An 8,449-nucleotide genomic window follows, 5' to 3' on the forward strand; every position below is an offset into this window, starting at 1 on the left:
AAATAAAATCATTATTTTTTCTGATCTTATTTGGTCATTACAATTTATACATGGCTTTTGAAGTATATAACTTACAGTTTTCTGTTTCAGTTGTTCATTTAATTATGAAAAATATGCAAGATAAGGACATTTCTGGGAAATGTGCTATCTTTACAGCTGCATTCCAAAAATAGTGATTGTGATTTGTACTTTGTATGAAATATTCAATAGAACACCTTAGTTGCAAGTTATAAAGTTACTGCAAATGCTAGATCATAAATCTAAGGATCATTTTGGTCAAAAAGGAAATACACTACAAAACTACCTTATCAAATAACAGGACACATCTTTTTTTATAACTGTTATAGATTCTCCTCTCCTCCCCCCCCCTTAAAAAAACAAATAGGTTTTATAAAATATTTATGTTTTGGAAAAGCTCTCAACTTTAGAAGCATGTAAAATAGTTTTCTATTTAGGAACAGAAGGCATAACACTGAAAATCTGTTATCAGAAGCCATGAATTATATTATAAAAATGATCTTTTCTTTATCTCTCTTTGCAGGGAGAGAACAGAACAATACCACTGAATTTCAAATCCAACACATAGAGGATTCTAGTAAAAAAATATCTTACTGAAACTAATATCCCTTACAGACTGGGGGTTTTCAACCATTTTTGGTTGGTGTACCCTGGCAGCCAGTTGTGAAGCAGGGAGGCCCATGGCCAGTTGATGAGTGGGGGTTGGGGACCAGAAGCACTGGCGGCAAAACTGAAAGCACTGGTGGCAAAACTGGAATACACTACATGTTAGGGACGTGCAAAATGGGCTGTATTTGATTTGGATTCAGAAGTATTTCCAGTCCACTTCCAGGTCCACTGGGAAATGTGCTGGTGGGTAACCACATGCCTCCCTGGCTCAGCAATTAGTTGCAGGTGGACTCCAGAGGCACCGATTGCCAGACCCAGGAGGCACCAATTGCTGAGCTGGGGACCTCCAGTGGACTGGAAGTGCTTCTGGTCCACTTCTGGGTCTGCTGCCAAGCATGCTGGGGACCCCCTGTGCTTCTGTGGGACACTCCATGCACCCCAGCATTGAAGCATTCACAAGCCCCTGATACCTTGAGGTATGTAGAAAAAACATTTATAGCTGTCTTTATGTCCAAATCACCACACTTTTCTAAATCTCTCCAAACCTATTCGGAGGGTTCCAATTTAATTCAGAGAAATTAAAAGGTCCTCTAATTCTCTTTGAATTCGGAGATTCGGCCACCGATCTGGGCCAAATCTCCACCAAATCAAATCAGGGACTGAAGCTTTGCACAGTCCTACTACATGTATTTGCAAATATTTTACATCTTATTATAAGCTATAAGTACATGCTACTTTGGGAATACAGGTTATATTAATAGAGATATGGATTTCTTACTATATAAAAAGGCTATTTAATGATGCAACTAGTTATTCACATAGGAAGCTGTTTGGCTATAAAATATTTCTATTTTGGAAATTAGTTATCTGTCAGTGCTTAAACAATGTCTTTACCAAATTCAGTAAGAAAAGAGTCACATTTCCAAAGCTTGGAATTTGATGGATGACTATTTAATCCAAAGACTATTTAAGAACTAATTAAACCTAAAAGTATTATTTTCAGATGTAAATGTTTTTGGACTCATTTAAAACATAATATCTAATTCTGTCAATTAAATACTGCCCACAGTAAAACTGAAAGGAATATCTGATAAAATAAAAATTAAACTGAAAAGAAGAGTTAAAGCTAAACTAGCAAGATGTTCTGAACTTCCTGCCAAAAACAAAGGAAGTATAATTAATTTGTTTAAGCTTATATAAATATATCCCACTCTATCCAGAAGTACCAAAGTAACTACTTAAGGGAAAGCTACAATCATATTGCATATATATTAGAAGATTTCATTTTTAGGACCTAAATTTCTTATTAAGGTCTATGAATGAAAAAGTTTAATCAATTACAGCATACCAACAACTAAAATTTTAAAATAAATTATGGCTACCACCAAGGTCATAATATAAAATAATGTAGCAGGCTCACCTTTCAGAGCTTGGGTTGAGTTCCACGCTTGAGATCCTGCTGTTTTGATTGGTGGAGCCCATCCACCATTCAGGAGGCAGCAGGAAAAATAAAGTCACGCCCCTTTCCTGAGGGGAGGGGGAGAAGAGCTCCCCCAGACCTGATTGAAGACTGTAAACTGTCAGGTCCAGAAGACTTCAGGGGCAGAGCCCTAGAGCGTATAAAAGGATCTATGTGCCCAGCACGAGGGGCAGATGCAGTGAGGGATTCAAGAAGAGTGAAGCCAAGAAAAGCTGGGGAGCTGTCCCCAAGTAGGCAATAGGCCCAAGGCTCCTGAAGCTGCCGCTGGAGGAGCAGCCTTGGGAGTTGTGTGAGACTGCTTGGGCTCTTGATGGTGCATAGGGATGGTGCATGGAGACCCGGCCCTGGAAGTGGTGTGAGACTGCTCAGGCCCATCATGGTGCACAGTTCGGTATGTAGAGCCCAGGCTTTGGGAGTCACAAGCAGTGGCTTGAGCCTGCAACCCTGTCAGGGCCTTGGGAGCTGCAGTGAGGCAACTGAGGCCCCATCTCCCAGCAAGCAGCCAGGTCCCACAGTGTGCAGGGCGGCATATGGGCCTGAGCCTTGGGAGCCAGGGAGCAGAAGTTGTGCTGTGGTGTGAGGCCCAGCACCCAGAAGCTAGCAGCGGTGGTACAGCAGCTGAAAGGAGTTGAACCCTCAATGCCCAGAGTGGGTCACAGGGTGGGGAGGAGCCCAGCAGCACAAGAGAGGCCTGGAGACGTGCTCCAGCAGAGGAGACCCCATCAAGCTGCACCCTGACCGCTGCCACCTGAGGGACCGTGAGTCATTGGGCTCTTGGGTCCCACAGGGGAAAGACATTTGGGGCAGGCTAACCCAGAGAAGGTGCTGGGTGAGCATCCCTCCTGCCTAGTCAAGGCCCTAAGGGGAGGGGCCCCTGGTTCTTCCTGGATACCCCACAAGAAGCCCCATTGGAAGGAGGACTATCTCTTGCCATGGGTCAGGGACTATATTAAGGGATAGATGTTATTAAGATTGTTCATGTTTGCACCTTATATTTTGTAATTGAAATGTTGTATTGTGATGTTGTAAATAGTGTTATTTAGGGTTTGACCTTGGTTACTGGTTAGTGTTCACTGTGTAAATATATGTATATGATATTTAGTTTTGTGTTTATGTATATTATAACCTAATAAATTGTATATAGTTAAGAACTTTGGGCTTGGGCTAACTCTATAGATGAAAGAGGGATCTGCTTGAAATTCTGGCATCCCTCACAGCACCCCCTCCTGTCATCCCATTCAATTAAGAATAGGGAACACCCTTGGGTGTACCTGGGTTATAATAAAATCCTTCTGAACTGAGCAAGCAACTACTTTCTGTTCACAGCTCTTAACTTCAGCACTCAACACTTAGCAGAACACTCTATGCAGCATGTTCATCCTCCCAGCTCAGCCTGTTTATATCTCTTCAAATGAACAACCAATCAATCAACATCTTCAGCAGCAATCAGACAGCTAAATACAAAGAACTCCCAGAATGACACCAAGTAGGAAAAATAATCCCATTCAGTACTGTTTCTTTATCATCATGGGTGAGAGAAATTTTGCCAAAAAGCACTTCCAAGGAATGAAATTTAAATATTTTGCTAAAAGTATATTGAAATGCTCTTACAATTTAAGATATCAGCAGATTTTCTTGTTAAGCACAGAACAGTTCAGATTATGTATTCCTGGACAGGAGGTGTAGGCTGGTTGCAGATGTTAAAAAAACAAACAAACCCAAAACCCATGCTTTACTGGAAAAAGCAGCAAATTATTTCAACTGGGCTCTGGAGTGTCTGTAAAGATCGGGTGCTTCAGTGGGGCTTTTTGGCACTCATAGCTGAAGCTGATTCAATTAGCTATTAGATAAATGTGCCAAAAAAGCCCCACTAAAGCATCCAATCTTTACAGATATTGCAGAGCCAGGTTGAAGTAATGTGCTTCCTCTTTGGGCATGTGTGGGGCTCAGCATGGGAACACACCAAATTTAAAGTAACCCCTCCACCTTTTTTTTTGTTTTTGTTTTTGTTTGTTTGTTTGTTTGTTTTTTTAAGTCTGCAAGTACCCATTAAGTCTCTCAGGAGATGTCATCCAGTTTGGTAACCAGAGAGGAATAGTAAGAAATATTTTAATAGAATTTCACCACCACTCTGAGCCTTTCTGTTAGGTCAGGATATTAAGTTTAATAAATAAATAACTAAATATTAGAATAATATAAAAAAGTAGGACTGGAAGGAACCTTGATTTCATCTACTCCAGCCATCTACTCCTGGCAGGATCAATTCTATCTGAACCATTCTGTGCAAATGTATATCTAAACTATTCTTAAAACTGTGCAAACAACCTTCTTGCACAACTATGAGGTACCCTGTCTCAGAACAATGACCATTTTAACCTGCCACAGGTAAATCAGGGGGACAAGGTCAATATCAATGTCATGCTGTTGCAAGGACAGTAGCAATTCATTAAAATATGCTTGACAGAATTTGTATTTTAATATTATTCTTATTAATTTCTTGTTTCAAGGCAGGTCCTTGAGTATATTTTTCTAAGTAATTCTACCAAGTACACCCCTGAAACATGGAAGATGCCAAATTTCAGCTGATTCTGGATCTTAAACTTCATTGCAGAACAACAAGATTTTTTTTTACCTCCCTGACTCCCATCTGACACCTTCAGGGAAGGAATTCTACCTGATCAACATGTCAAAGAGCTACTCAACACAGCTCACAAAGACACTCTCATGGACCCAGAGGGACATACTTCCATCTTCAGCTCCCTCTGTGCAAACATTAAGTTTATTTCCTACCTATGGGGACTTTTTACCATCTTGTACCAGAGCCTGATGAAGGGACTTTGATTCTGAAAGCTTGCAGAAAAGGACAATTTTCTTGCCATTTTCCAGTTGGTCTAATAAAAGGTATCATTTTGGAACCAAGAGTTCTAGTTTTTTGTATGTCTTCTTCTAAGTAATTGAGCTAAATATTTTTTGGTTTCACATGACTTGGATAAAAATATTTTCTTTGCTCGTTATACACTTCTTGGTCTTCTAAAGTAAATCCTAGAGGCTTCACCCAAAACCTATTTGAAATTCCTTTGTCTATCACAAATAGTTTATCTCTTCTATACTGGAAAAAAAAAATAAAAATATTGCTTCCAAGGGTCTCCACTTTGACATGGTTGAGTAACTTGTGAGCTACCAATGATCTCAAGAGTGATGCCTTCTGGAGTTTTACATTCTTGGTAGGGTTACCCATGCCAGCAAGGTTGAGACAGAGGTTTCCAGACTAATAGCAATGCAAAAACAAAAATAAAAGTCCTCAGCAGTGGAGCAGGTAGATAAAGAAGGAATGCTTCAAAATGGCTGCAAATATTATTGAAGGATGCAGCAGAACAGAAACCTCTGGTTAGCTAGGTTTCCTGTACCATCAGATGAAGTTTTCCTTCCTTAGGAAGAGTCACGTGCTTGCTGATGCACAATGGCACGCTCATATTAAACAAAGACACTCTTAAGAATTTTCCATCAACAGTAAGTTCTATGATGATGGGCTGGTGGCAACAGGGGCAGGTGCTAGTGATTACAGAAAGCCCCTCTGTCATCCTTAGGAGCCTACCCAACTTGAGGAGGCAGTCAGCCAATTTTATGGGCAGAGTGAACGGCCAGTTGTTATTTTTGAGGGCTTATCATGGCCAGGACCCTCTACACCGCTGATTGGCAGAGGGGCCTCATGGCCCCACCCCTCACTGCTGATTTGTGGAGAGGATTGTCTGTCATATGGTCCCACTCCTTGTTGCTGATTGGCTGAGAGGGCTGTCCAACATGTAGGCCCACCCCTCAGCACTGATTGGTGGAGAGGATCAGGACCATATAACAGGTAGGCACCTCATCCAATCAGTGGTGAGAGGTGGGGGAAGCAGCCATCTTGCTGGCAAGCCACTTCTCCCTTTTCCTATGGTGGGCTATGCAACTTGGAGAACTGCTGGCTCCCAATGGGAACCCAGAATTTTATTTCTAGTAAGATTATTTCCCCCTGTGGAGATCATCCAATTTTGGTATTTCCACAAATTCCATGCAATTGCAATTTGGGTAGGTCCCTAGTCATCCTCAAATCAAAAAATGCTGCCACTACTGCCAACTCATTTTGTGAATTATACACTTTTTAATTTACATTTAGAATAGCAATCAGCAACATTTCAGAGTTGCAGGCCAGAACAATCAGGCCTGAGTCCAAGGTAATCTAGTTCAGTGGTGGCTTTTCCCTGCCACTGCATTCCTCTGGTCACCAGTTGAAGCATGGGTGCATCCCTTCCCTACCTGGTCTATACTTCTCCTTCCTGTCAAGCCCTGGCACCCTGCCATTTGTTTACACACTGCTGGAGGCCTTTGGAATCTACTAGCTCTGTGGTCTGGGTGCAACACACAGTTGGACACATATGAGAGAGAGAGGGAGAGTGGCTCAGTAACTGGACCAGAGAAACCCTTGACTGGTCAATGCTGGGGTGAGGACCAGAATTGTAAAAAGGGCCAGAGTGCTTACCAAGAGGGACACCCAGAGCCAGAGACCTGGTGTTCTAACTAGCTTAGAGGCCAGGCCAGGACCTGTGTGGCAAAGGTCCTGGAGGGGGCCACTGTCAAGAGGGAGAATGATTCACTAAGTTTGGCAGCCCAGAATGAGGGCAAGTAGACTGCCTGAGAATGAGGGACCCAGTTGGGGTCGAAACACTAGGCAGGCAGAGAAGAAAGTCCATTGTGGGGCAGGAGACATATAGTGATGCCATCTGCGAGGCATGGGACATGGTTTAAGGGGAGGTCCAGAGCCATGTATTATGGCATCATAATAATACATCAGGCAGTAAATGGGCAGCCTCCTGCCTTAGAAACAAATAATTAGATACAGCAAAGGCATGGCAGGTGAGGCAGGTGGGTGGACTACCCTAGATAGGTGGGTGGGCCAATGATTTGACTGGTCACAAGACAGCCCCCTGTCACACGGAATCATTGGCATATAGTAAATTCCTTAATTCACGTTGTTGGGATTTACTTTTGGCCTTGAATCAGTGGAGGTTTACAAGTCTGTCATCAAATAATTTTGTTATAGTGATACCCTTAGTGGTAGCATGTGTGGAAACTTCTAGCATGTTGTCATGGAACCAGCATATGAGGTTAATTAGTTTGTCTGGGCAACTAATCTTTTCAAGGAGGGAAGGCGCCAGAGCGCAGAATGCTCAACAGTTGAACACCTTACTAAAGTTGACAAATGCAACATACAGGAGCACTTGTTTTTGGCATCTTTCTCCTGTGACTAAAGTAAGGTCAATATGTAAGCAGTTTTGTGTGATGAATGAAAACTACACTGGGATTCAGGGATTCATCATCTGCACTTACCTGGTGCCTTCTCAGCAAAAATTTACCAAGGGTCTTACCAGTGATGGAGAGAAGTGAACTGCCACAATAGTTGCTGCAGTCAATGTTGGTTTCCTTTGTGCTAGTAGATTGTTACAATTGTGGCATTTTTGAAATCCTGGGGTAAAGCCTCGTTTTCCCAGCAGAAAGTAAATAGGTCTAGCAAGGCTTTGTGAAATGTAGAACCACCATATTTAAACACTTCATCTGGGATTTCATCGTCTCCAGCTGCCTTTCCATTTGCCATTTCCATAAGTGTGTTCCTAGTCTCCTCCAAAGTTGTGGGATCTTCAAGTTCATATCAAACTGGTCTGTGGTCAGTTGAGTCTGTTCGATCATTTGTGCTTGATTCATGATTGAGGAGGGTTGCAAAATATTCTTTCCATCTTTCTAATATCATACTGTGCTCAGTCAGGAGGGTGGTGCCATCAGTGAACAGGATTGGACAGGTATTGGCTCTTCATGGTCTATAAATGGACTTTAACTCCTGAAAAAAAACCCAACAAACTTTGGGTATTATTAGCATCAGCAAGAGCTTGTAGTTCTGTTGCTTTGTTTCTCCACCAAGTGTTCTTCATCTCCTACAGCTTTTTCTGCACTTCAGGTTTTGATTTCTTGAGGGTTTCTGCAGCTGCAGGAGAGGAGAGGTTACTCAGTTTAACTTAGTGCATGGTTAGATGGGCTGCAAGGAGTGTTTGGTTATTGTTGTAATTTGCATCCAACTGTCACAACCAAATTAAATAGTGCCCATGTCACAAACAAGAAATATTAATCAAAATAGTTTTAGTCTATACAAGGTAACTAAGGGTTAACTAACAAGATGATAATAACAGGGGGGGGTTTTGCTGCACATGTCAAAAAAAAAAATTATTACTGCGCCACTAACAGAGATAAAAACTTTTGCCTTCTTTGCTTTATATAAATCATTATAATTGGTCGGAATGACAGGGGAGTGTC

At 41.8% G+C, this 8,449-nt stretch overlaps 1 long non-coding RNA gene across 1 annotated transcript; it reads left to right on the plus strand.

Annotated features, from left to right (window-relative positions):
* The first annotated feature begins 1,206 nt into the window (after positions 1-1,206).
* On the plus strand, positions 1,207-5,091 carry LOC132252113 (uncharacterized). Its single transcript, XR_009463883.1, has 2 exons — positions 1,207-3,593; positions 4,615-5,091. It is a non-coding gene; the product is annotated as an uncharacterized LOC132252113 (long non-coding RNA).
* Positions 5,092-8,449: the final 3,358 nt, after the last annotated feature.

This window comes from Alligator mississippiensis, chromosome 1 (genome assembly GCF_030867095.1).
Source record: "Alligator mississippiensis isolate rAllMis1 chromosome 1, rAllMis1, whole genome shotgun sequence".
In the NCBI taxonomy this organism is placed as follows: Eukaryota; Metazoa; Chordata; order Crocodylia; family Alligatoridae; genus Alligator; species Alligator mississippiensis.